Raw genomic sequence first — 11,406 nt, 5'->3', positions numbered from 1 at the left:
GGACCGGTGTCTCCGGCATGGGAGGCAGGCACTTTAATAAGGACACTAAGGTTTACCTGCACAGCTCATGTGCATCGACATTCAGTTTAAGTTAAACTATATGATACTTTTATGAAGGCAGTTGCCAAATAGCCAATAGACATTGAAGCAGCTCACACTTGTGGGAACAGCTATGAGTTGCTAATAAAAGAACAATAGAAGTCAATGGGAAGTTACCACCATAATGTAAAAACAAATGTGCTTATGAGCACTTTAGAGTAATGCAAGGTTTAATGGTGAAAAGGTGAAGGTGTTTCCTGCTAGCATCCTTCCCACATGCTCATCTTTTTTTTTTTTTTTTTTTTGGCAGATATACTGATCCGGTTTGTTTCATAATTTTATGGTTATTCAAGATGTGTCCACAGGTGCACTCTGCCTCTCTTACACTCTTTCCTTCCGTTATAATCAGATTGTCTATAAAACTCGATACTCTTTTTTTTCCCACTAATTATAGGCATATGCCACTGAAAACCTTGATTGAGCATGTGGGTCCAGTGTGTGCATATCTGACTGCTTTGAGGTCAATTGCGCATAAGATTTCATCACACAGAGAGATTGTAAGCACTATATTGAGACACATACCACACAATCCACAAATTGCAATCAGCAGGAAAATGTCTTTGATGTCAATCAGTAGAGTGCAATTTCCTCTTTGTTAAAAAAATTTATTGTGCTACATGTATTCACACAAAGCACACACTGACACAAATACAAGCTCACACAGTTGTGTGTTATGTGATCCTGGAGGGTTTCATCTCTGTCATTGGAGGTTTCCCTCTTATCCCCAGAGGAATCCCATCACACACTTCATTCTGCAGCCTAAACTATGAGTGGGTGCCAAAACCGTGGCAAGATAGCTTACACAACTGTGTGTGTGTGTGTGTGTGTGTGTGTGTGTGTGTGTGTGTGTGTGTGTGTGTGTGTGTGTGTGTGTGTGTGTGTGTGTGTGTGTGTGTGTGTGTGTGTGTGTGTGTGTGAAAACGAATTTGTGGCTATAAGTTAGATGTCAGGTTTCGTGCGGTTCAGGTTTGCACAGATGTTGCTATGGCAGTGAGCCAGTTGTGTGATGTCATGAGAGAGGCCCCTACACCTCCAATAGAAAGATAAAAATGGAGGTTAAGGACAAAAAAAAGGAGAAAATAGTTGATAACAGACATAAATCAAACATAAAACATTATAAATGTTAAATAGAGTTTAGTTGTTGCACATTTTCCCTGTAAGTAATATATATATATATATATATATATATATATATATATATATATATATATATATATATATATATATATATTATATATATGCTTTTTTGCACTTTTGCATTTGCTAAGATGTTCTGACTAGTCAGGGTGGTTTTTATTCTGTTGCTAGGGTGTTCTGGCTGTTTTCAATGTGTTGCTATGCGGTTGCTAGGGTGTCTTTGGTGGTTTTTACACTGTAAAAAAAATGGCATGATCAATTAGTTATGACAACATACGTTTTTACATTGCTTTAATTAATCAAAATAAGTTAATAAGCAATTTTCACCCTTTTTATAAGTAATACAAGATTCAACTCTTTTTTTAAGTCAGTTTAATGTAATTTAAGTTGAAATGACAAGCATCTAAATTTGATTGTACTTAAAAATTTAAGGCAGCAACTTTTTCACAGTATACGTCTAGAGTGTTCTGAGTCTTTTTAAAAATATTCTTAGAAAACATATGTCATACATTATATACACACTTATGTATCTTAGAGGTTGTGTGTATTGATTTAAAGGCATTTGCTTGGTAATAAAAAGTTAATATCGATCAGGATTAAGAGCCTTTGTGGTGTTTCCATAATCTCAAACATGCCTGGAGGCTCACCTGGGCCCTTAAAGACTTCCAGGAGTGTAATTTGTAGTGGAGTTGAAATGCGGTTAGTGTGCTTTTGAGTGTGCATTTCCTATAATTAGGGTGTATGAACTGTGTAATAGAAGAGGATTGGAGAGCACTGGGTGTGTACTTTGAGGGTTCTCCTCCTAAAGGAAGTCAAGGGTTGAGTCATGACCACGGGAAAAAGAGATGAATGACACTGGAGTGGGAGCAACAAGGGTTCTTCTGAATATATCTGGTTTACAAATGGTGTAATAAGAGTTTGACTGGAATCTATTAACATTTAAAGTACAGTGAGTGATACGAAAGGTCTCTGCATGGACTTGACTTATTATGCAATCTTTACTTTTACTATATTGCACGTTATTTTATTCCAATTGGTGTCTTTTATTGGTAACACTTTAGAATACTTTTCCTTCATTAATGAATAACTACACAGGAACAAATGAGTAACATTGTTATTAACAGTCTAGTAACTATTAACTAACAAGAAACAAGAACTATTAGCTAATCCGTAACTACAGGTTTTTTTCATACTTTATAATTAATTCTAAAGTGAAGATTATAGTGACCCACTGATAATAACTCAAGTGCAAATCTTTAAGAAGGAATTACTATCCAAAACCTTACAGAAACATCAAAAAGCTTACTACTGGAAAGTTATCATGTTTTTCCCTTTAGAATCCTAATCCAAATAATTAGTAAATCCTTCCAATGGATTTGGCAACATTTGAGTCATTACTAGTGGACTACCATGATCTTTACTTTAGAATTAATAATACATTATGCATTATTCACATTAACTATGAACTGTATAAGTTCTTAGTAGTCTTCTGGGAGGTATGAAAAATATATTGATTAGCTAATAGTGAACTACTTCATTCAACTGAGCGATACTTACTAATTCATTAATCAGAGTTTCTTGTAAGTTGATTACTAGATAGATGTTAATTTCGCGTTACTAATTTGTTCATAGTTATAGTAACAACTACAGTAATAACGGTATTCTAAAGTGTTACCCTTTAATTTATACTTTTCTTTATTATAATATTACCTTATTATACATTTTTAATGTTTGTATTTCAATACTTTTTTTGGTAACACTTTAGTTTAGCGTCCAATTCTCACTATTTACTAGTTGGTTATTAGCATGAACATTACTAGGAAACTGGCTGTTTATTGGTACTTATTAATGCCTTATTCTGCATGACCATATTCTACATCCCTTAATCCTACTCAATAAAATCCTAAACTTAACAACTACCTTACTAACTATTAATAAGTTACCAATGTGTATAAAATGTGGTATTTACACAGGAAACATTGAGACGTTAAAACAGTGGATGTAATTTGGAAATGACACAAATCTGAATTTAATATCAATTTAGTATCTCAATTCCGTTCCCTTTATTCCAGCTCTGCTCCTTTCGCTCTCTCTTTCTCACAATTTTTTGCCTTCTTTCTGGACTTGTGCCAAACATAAATTGGTCCCTTATGCACAGGGTAGGGGGAGACTTGGAAGAGATGGTAAGCTCATGTTATGTGTGCAAGTGTGTGGAAAAAAAGACACACACGTGGTGTTGTGTGTTGACAGCCCTGTTCATTTTTGACTCTGGCTCTGTGTGTGGTCATACAGCAACTGCAGAGTTCTGTAATGTATATCATGCAGAATTTTCTTAATCAGTATTTTTCACATTGTTTTCCAGTTAAAACTAAACCTCTCTAAAACAGCATCAGTTTACTTGAGAAGCAATATTGCACAAGATGGTTTTTGTTTCCCTAGCATTATTTTATAAGAGATCATCAACATATCATCAGCATCATCATCGTCACCATTCCGTCTAATAAGTCACTTTTTGTCAGGCAATTTCCACACACACACACACAAAGTTTAGTCAAGAGGAAAGCAGCAGAGGGTTAGCAGGTGTGTTGGGGCTTGTCTCTGGGGCCCCGTTTTCTGACCTCCTGTTACAAATTACCATACAGGTGAGGGGTCAAATACAACAGAAAAGAATTCAGATCAGTGTGTGTGTGTGTGTGTGTGGTTGTGATGAGCCCATAAGTTGCAGGCATTGTGCTGTACACCAAACTTAAAACTGTGACAGAGCCGAGGCCAATCTGCCCCCCAGCTCTCCGCCTCACTGAAAACTTTCATTATCATGCGTCAAAAAAATGAAGAAGGGGGGAAGAGTACAGGTCATAGCTTGTCTGTCCCACAACCCATAGCGGATTCCGTTCTCGCTCTGAGAATTAGGGTCAATGGAGAAAAAAATATGTGTCAGTTCTTATTGTTTAGACGCTGTGTTAGGGAGCCGATTGCTATTTATACGACCTCTGTTTGTCTTCAAGAAAAATGGCCTTAGACTAAGTGGAAAACTTGAGCTCCTTGTTTGCAACTTCACGGGAGGACAGCGAGGAAATGAGAGCAAAGAAGTGATGAATTGCATTGCAATATGTGAAAGTATTTTATCATGAGAGTGATTTATTGAATTAAGGTAAACTGTGATACACTTTCCCACACTCTCACGCATTACAACCAGCAGCACAGCTTACACACACATACAGAGCTGTGTTAAACGATGTACTCCCCAACATATTATGATTGGCATTTCACTAATGTTAATAGATAAAAAGCCATTTCATTTAGCAGATTAGTGTAAATAAAGTCAAGTCATCTTTATTTATGTAGTGTTTTATACAATACAGATTGTTTCTAAGCAGTGATAACAGGAAAATGATGCATTTTGGCTGTTGTTCAGCTGAAGTCATTTCAGTGTTGATCGGGTCCGTTGTAAAGATCATCAAATATTGAATTAGTTTATTTCATCTATAAATCAGTTCTGCAGAAAATGAATCGTTTTCTGCAGCAAGCAAGCCAGAGGCGACAGTGGAAAGGAACCCAAACTCCATCAGGTGACAGAATGGAAAAAAAAAACTTTTCTCAGTTCTCTTCTGGCCAATGAATGAACAAGGTGTCATTATGATTCAGGCTGCAACACAAGTCAGAATTCAGATCGGGATCGGTAGCATTCAAATATTCATCTAGTTCCCTTTAGCTTGAAGATCGATTCATCCCGCAGGTATGGAGCTGAAGCTGGCCACAGGGTCTGTGCAGAGGACCTGTCTGGTTCTTGTGGTCTCTGCTAAGGACCTGTGCCGATGGCAGTCAGGTCGACGAGGCCTTCACTGTCTCTGCTGACATTCAGGGCTGCGCTTTAGTTGTGTCTAGGTGCAGGTCCACCATCTGATCTGGATATGGACCAGATCCGGCTGACTACGGTAACCTCGGGATAAGGATGAGACAGATAGTCTAGTGTAGATGCCCTTCTTCTTACGATGTAACACGTACATCAAGTGTTAAGTGTTCAAAAAAATTTTTTTCAATAATTAGAAATTTCAGAATTTAGTATAGTGGAGCGGCTAAGTGCTTATGTTTGGCAGAATCGTTCAGTTTATGATACAAGCGTGAAAATTGGCATGAGCAGTCTCCATGGGTCACTTGACAAGAAAATTGTCCGAGCCACTTGAAATTTCAAGATGGCGGCCATTTTTCAAGATGGCCGACACCTTAGTGGAGCAGTTAAGTGATATAGTGGTTTATTTGGTGATACAAGCATGAAAATTGGCATGAGCAGTCTCTGTGGGTCACTTGACTATAAGCCACCTACAGCTACTTGAAATGTCAAGATGGCGGCCATTTTTCAAGATGGCCACCACCTTAGTGGAGCAATTAGGCTTAAGAAATCATTTAGTTGGTGATACAAGCATGAAAATTGCCATGAGCCTAATTGCTCCACTAAGGTGGTGGCCATCTTGAAATTTCAAGTAGCTGTGGGTGGCTTATTGTCTAGTGGCCATCAGAGACTGCTCATGCCAATTTTCATGTTTGCATCACCAAATAAACCACTATATCACTTAACTGCTCCACTAAGGTGTCGGCCATCTTGAAAAATGGCCGCCATCTTGAAATTTCAAGTAGCTGTGGGTGGCTTATTGTCTAGTGGCCATCAGAGACTGCTCATGCCAATTTTCATGTTTGCATCACCAAATAAACCACTATATCACTTAACTGCTCCACTAAGGTGTCGGCCATCTTGAAAAATGGCCGCCATCTTGAAATTTCAAGTAGCTGTGGGTGGCTTATTGTCTAGTGGCCATCAGAGACTGCTCATGCCAATTTTCATGTTTGCATCACCAAATAAACCACTATATCACTTAACTGCTCCACTAAGGTGTCGGCCATCTTGAAAAATGGCCGCCATCTTGAAATTTCAAGTAGCTGTGGGTGGCTTATTGTCTAGTGACCATCAGAGACTGCTCATGCCTATTTTCATGCTTGTATCACCAAATAAACCACTATATCACTTAACTGCTCCACTAAGGTGTCGGCCATCTTGAAAAATGAAAAATCTTGACATTTCAAGTGGCTCGGACAATTTTCTTGTCAAGTGACCCATGGAGACTGCTCATTCCAATTTTCACGCTTGTATCATAAACTGAACAATTATATCACTTAGTAGTAGGAAATTACTAGTCATCCATTTTTTTTAAATATCAGATATGAATTCTGTTAATTTTGTGAATTGGTAAATAAACAGAAAACTTTTCTGTTGAGAAAGTTAGTAAACCCCTACATTTATTACTTTATTAAATGCCTAACATTTGATAGTCTACCAATTAGTAGAATGATAAGTCACAGCATTAGTAAAGGCCACACCTTATATGAACCTCAATAAACGGATGTGGTTTGGTCATAAAAGCTGAAAGTATGTGTTACCATCTTATCAAGTATAGAATAACTGTCTGAATTAGTGGCCTATGAGTCTGGAAAGGGATTTAAAACAATACTCAAGCTATTAAAAATCCACCACATCACTGTAAGTAAAATAATCTAGAAGTCAAGAAGGTTTCAGACCACTGCAATCTGACCAGGCCAGGCTCTCCCTCCAAACTCAGCAGAGCATCCTACATCTGATATGCCCAAATATGTTGGAAAAAGAAAAGAAAATATTCAATTTTGCACTTTTATTCACAGCACTATGAAATGCATATGTACATATGAACGTCAAAACACACATAAACGCATCAGAGTCACGTACACAAATCCATCACAGCATACTCCAATCAGCTCTCTAGACAAAACAAACTGATTCTGACTGCTCCTTCGCACACACACACACACTAACTCACGCGTGCTGTAACTTCAATCAATTCTCCCATCCTGCCATTGTTGCCACAGTGCTTAGAGGTGGGGTTCTGTGCTCTTTTCAGCACTCTGACCCCTGAACTCTATTTCTTTGTGACCCGTTATGAGAATGTGCCCAAGTCACAAAGTGTGTCAGTTGCTGTGTAAGAGATGTGTTTGTGTTTACGGGATTTTTCAAGCTGTTTATTTAAAGGAAAAATTTGTCATCTTTTACTCATTCCCCTGTTGTTACAAACCTGTATCACGTTCTTTCTTTCTGTGTTTGTGTTTGTGTTTGTGTGTGTGTGTGTGTGTGTGTGTGTGTGTGTGTGTGTGTGTGTGTGTGTGTGTGTGTGTGTGTGTGTGTGTGTGTGTGTGTGTGTTCTTATATAAAAATAAAGTGATTAACGCTTTTTTTTTTTAAGTAAAAATGCATAAAGTTTTGTGTGATGGGTAGGTTTGGTGTTAGTGTAAGGGGATAGAATATACAGTTTGTACAGTATAAAAACCATAACATCTGTGGAATGTCCCCATTTAGATGTCTAAGTAAACGTGTGTGTGTGTGTGTGTGTGTGTGTGTGTGTGTGTGTGTGTGTGTGTGTGTGTGTGTGTGTGTGTGCGTGCGTGCGTGTGCGTGTGTTTGCTTATTTGAGTACTGATTTGTGAACAATAGTTGTGTTAGTAAGGATACCATTAGTAAGGGTGAGATCACTTTGGCTGATAAATTTAGCTAACAACTCATGGACAGATAAAAACAATCCATCATTGTGCTAGTTTAAATATTTCAGTCTCCTATTGTTTATTGTCCCATATCTTGTCTCAAATGAGCCATGAAACCACTAGATCTTCTAGATGATGCTGACCAAATATATGTGTGTGAGTGTGTGTTTGTGTGGTTTCTATATGAACGGAAAGGCATGGTGGTCAGGGAGGGAAGTGGTTGCAGGGCTTGACCTTGTCCAGCAGACTCCCCCTCCCTGTCTGTCTCTGTCCTGCTCTGTCTCTCTGATGGAAGATCTATGATGCCTAATCAGCAACAGACAGAACTACCACAGGAAACACCTTCCATCTTAAGATGCAGGAAAATAACATCTCAGAGAGAGGGAGCGAGAGATATCCTGTAATCGTCTGCACATCTGCCTCTCTTCTTGGTTCTAATAAAAAACCCATCATGAAGGTCAGAGTGCAGTCAAAACACATGCTAAGAGTGCCTGTATGATCCAAATGGGATCATAAAAGAAGAAGCTCAATACACTCTTTAAGAATCAAGGTTTCCAACGATTCTTTGGAGATTGAAAACTTTCTTGATGACGCATTATATACTTAAGGTCTTCAGGGTTTTTTTCCCCCTACATGTCAGCACATAGCCTAGATATTTTTCTGAAAGAACTACAGAATAAAACACTTCAGTCACACTTTATATTGGGTGTCTTTATATAGAATCTTGTTTCCGTCACAGAATAAAACATTTTAAAAGATAATTGCGACTTTTTATAGACTTTTGCGACTTTTTATAGACTTTTATAGACTTTTATTATGACTTTATCTTATTCTAAAGTCACAATTCAGATTTTTTTTATCACGCAATTGCGAATTTATAACTCACAATTGTGAGAAAAAAAGTCAGAATTGTGAGATAAAAAGTCGCAATTACCCTTTTTATTTTTTATTCTGTTACGGAAACAAGCTTACATATCTTTTACATCAAAAAAGTGAGGTACAATACTTATTGTGTTGTTGTATTGCTAAACATGTGCGAGGTGAGATACAGGTAAGGTTAGAGACAGGTTTCATGGAATGGTCTATTTTTAGGGTGGAAGGGAAGGGTCAACAGTGTAATCATAGATTACAGAAATGAAGGTTACACTTTATCTCAAGGTGTCATTGTTACAGTGTAATTATACATTTAAGTACTGATGGATATTAATGAACTACATGTACCTACTATAGGGTTAGGGTACGATTAGGATTTGGTTGAGAAAATAACATCTCAGAGAGAGAGAGCGAGAGATATCAAAATCAAATTGGAGTGATACCGAAAATAAAGCGCTTCTCCTTGTCCGGGCAGATGACTTGTCAATAACTTTAGAGGTCACTTCCGGTTAATGACATCATCACAGAGTTTACCGGTATTTTGGAAATTATGTGTGAATGGTCTGTTACCGGTAAAAAGCCAGAAAGCTGTAACTTGTGTGAACAGCACATTTTTGAATTTACCGGTAAGGTCGTTCAGGCAATTTTACGGTAATTTACCAGGATTGCTGTGTGAAAGGGGCTAATGACGAGAACGGACAAAGAACAGAACTAAATTTGGGATATAAATACACAGGATAAAATTAGGAACCAAACAAGACACAGGTGAAAATATTAATTAATGAGGGAAACTAAATCAGAACAAAACACAGGAACATAGCTAAACACAGACTAAGGGTATTTTTACACGACAACAATGTACTAAATACAAAAAAGTTTCTCCTTTGCGTTTTTCACATATAAACGTCAACACTGTCAAAGCAATCCCCGTTCACGTGAATCCACGCAAACAACTAAAAACGCTGTATTCTGCAGTCAGGCCAGTAGTTGGCGATGTCACTTTGTAAAGAAAAACGACATGCCTATAGACTGAACATGCAATACGCATGTGCATGACGTCATCGTTTTCACAAATTTGCATTTGTGTTGTTTACATGGAGATAATAAAGGTATTGTTTTCAAAAACTTGCACTTTGTTGCTCAAAGTTTATTTTCAATGCCGCCAAACACCGTTGTCGTGTAAATGAACAGCTAAAATGCTTTTCTTTTCTTTTTTTTTATTGGAAAATATATTCGTAGAAAATCAAATCAAATAAAATAGAAATAGAATACAATATATAATTATAGGAAATAGAATAGAGTTGTAAAACACACACACACACACACACACACACACACACACACACACACACACACACACAGATGGACCCACACACAAATAAGACCTCTTTAATATCCCATTTCTCCCAAACAGCAATGATATTAAGCAGATAGACTTTTTTTACTGAATTCTCTCTCTTCTAAGATTTTTTCCTGTGAAAAAGACCTCAGAAATCTCACATATCATCTAGAGTTTCAGAAGAGATCTCAACGTCACACACTGTGTTCAGACCTGTACAAAACTCTGCAATCAAACATCAGAGATTTCAGTATGAACTCAGATTTTTTTGTTTTCAGTTATCTGAAGTATTTTATTTGCATTGATAAACAGAAGAAAACCACACAAAGTTGACATGTCAATGAAAGGGCAACCTCTGCAAGGTGAAGCAGAAGCAGAGGTTGCGAGTTTCAGCAAGTTTGTTCTTGTTGTTTGCTGAGAGCTTCTTTAAGAGCTCGAGTCAGTTCTTCTTTCACTCACCGTCACAAGGAATCTTTTGCATTCATCAGTAAAGTCTTTTTATCACATTCTTTGTCTCCTTCCCTCTCTCTTTTGATTTTTTTTGGACCACCAGGCTTCATGGTCCATTAAATACTTACTTGGATTACAGAACATAAAGCATAGAGCAGCACACAAATCCACACAGACAGAAACACACAAAAGATGGTCAATGGGAAATGATGTTATTTGCTGACCCTTTGATAAAAAAAAGTTTGTGACTTTCCATTTACTTCACTTATTTTTTATCCCCTAAAACTACACCTAACCCTGACAGTTATAAACGTTGTATGTCTTAATTAAAACATAATTAACCACCATTATTAAAACACCATTTGCTGTTCCCCATAAAAGTAGATGATTTCAGGTTTTTCTGTCCAAACATGACACACACACATAGCATTCAAAAGTTTGGGGTCAGTAAGGTTTTTCTTTTTAAATTATTTTCTTGTGATTTTTCTTTTCTTGTGATACTGAACACTTAAAATGTTTTTCTTTTTAGTAATACTTTGCAAAATAACTGTTTTTACTGTATTTTTGATCAAATAAATGTTGAGCATAAGAGACTTCTTTTAAAAACATAAAAAATTCTGATCCCAAAGTTTTGAATGGTACAGAACCCTATAAATAACCTTAAATGTTTGAATGTTTTCAACCAAAAGTTTGTTGAGATTTTAAGTTTTAAGTGTGTGTGTGTGTGTGTGTGTGTGTGTGTGTGTGTGTGTGTGTGTGTGTGTGTGTGTGTGTGTGTGTGTGTGTGTGTGTGTGTGTGTGTGTGTGTGTGTGTGTCCGTAAGTGTGTGTGTGTGTGTGTGTGTGTGTGTGTGTGTGTGTGTGTGTGTGTGTGTGTGTGTGTGTGTGTGTGTGTGTGTGTGTGTGTGTGTGTGTGTGTGTGTGTGTGTGCGTGTTGATAGGTGCAAT

Source organism: Scardinius erythrophthalmus, assembly GCF_964197995.2.
Source record: "Scardinius erythrophthalmus genome assembly, chromosome: 20".
Taxonomy (NCBI): Eukaryota; Metazoa; Chordata; class Actinopteri; order Cypriniformes; family Leuciscidae; genus Scardinius; species Scardinius erythrophthalmus.
Note: the sequence above shows the minus strand (reverse complement) of the source record.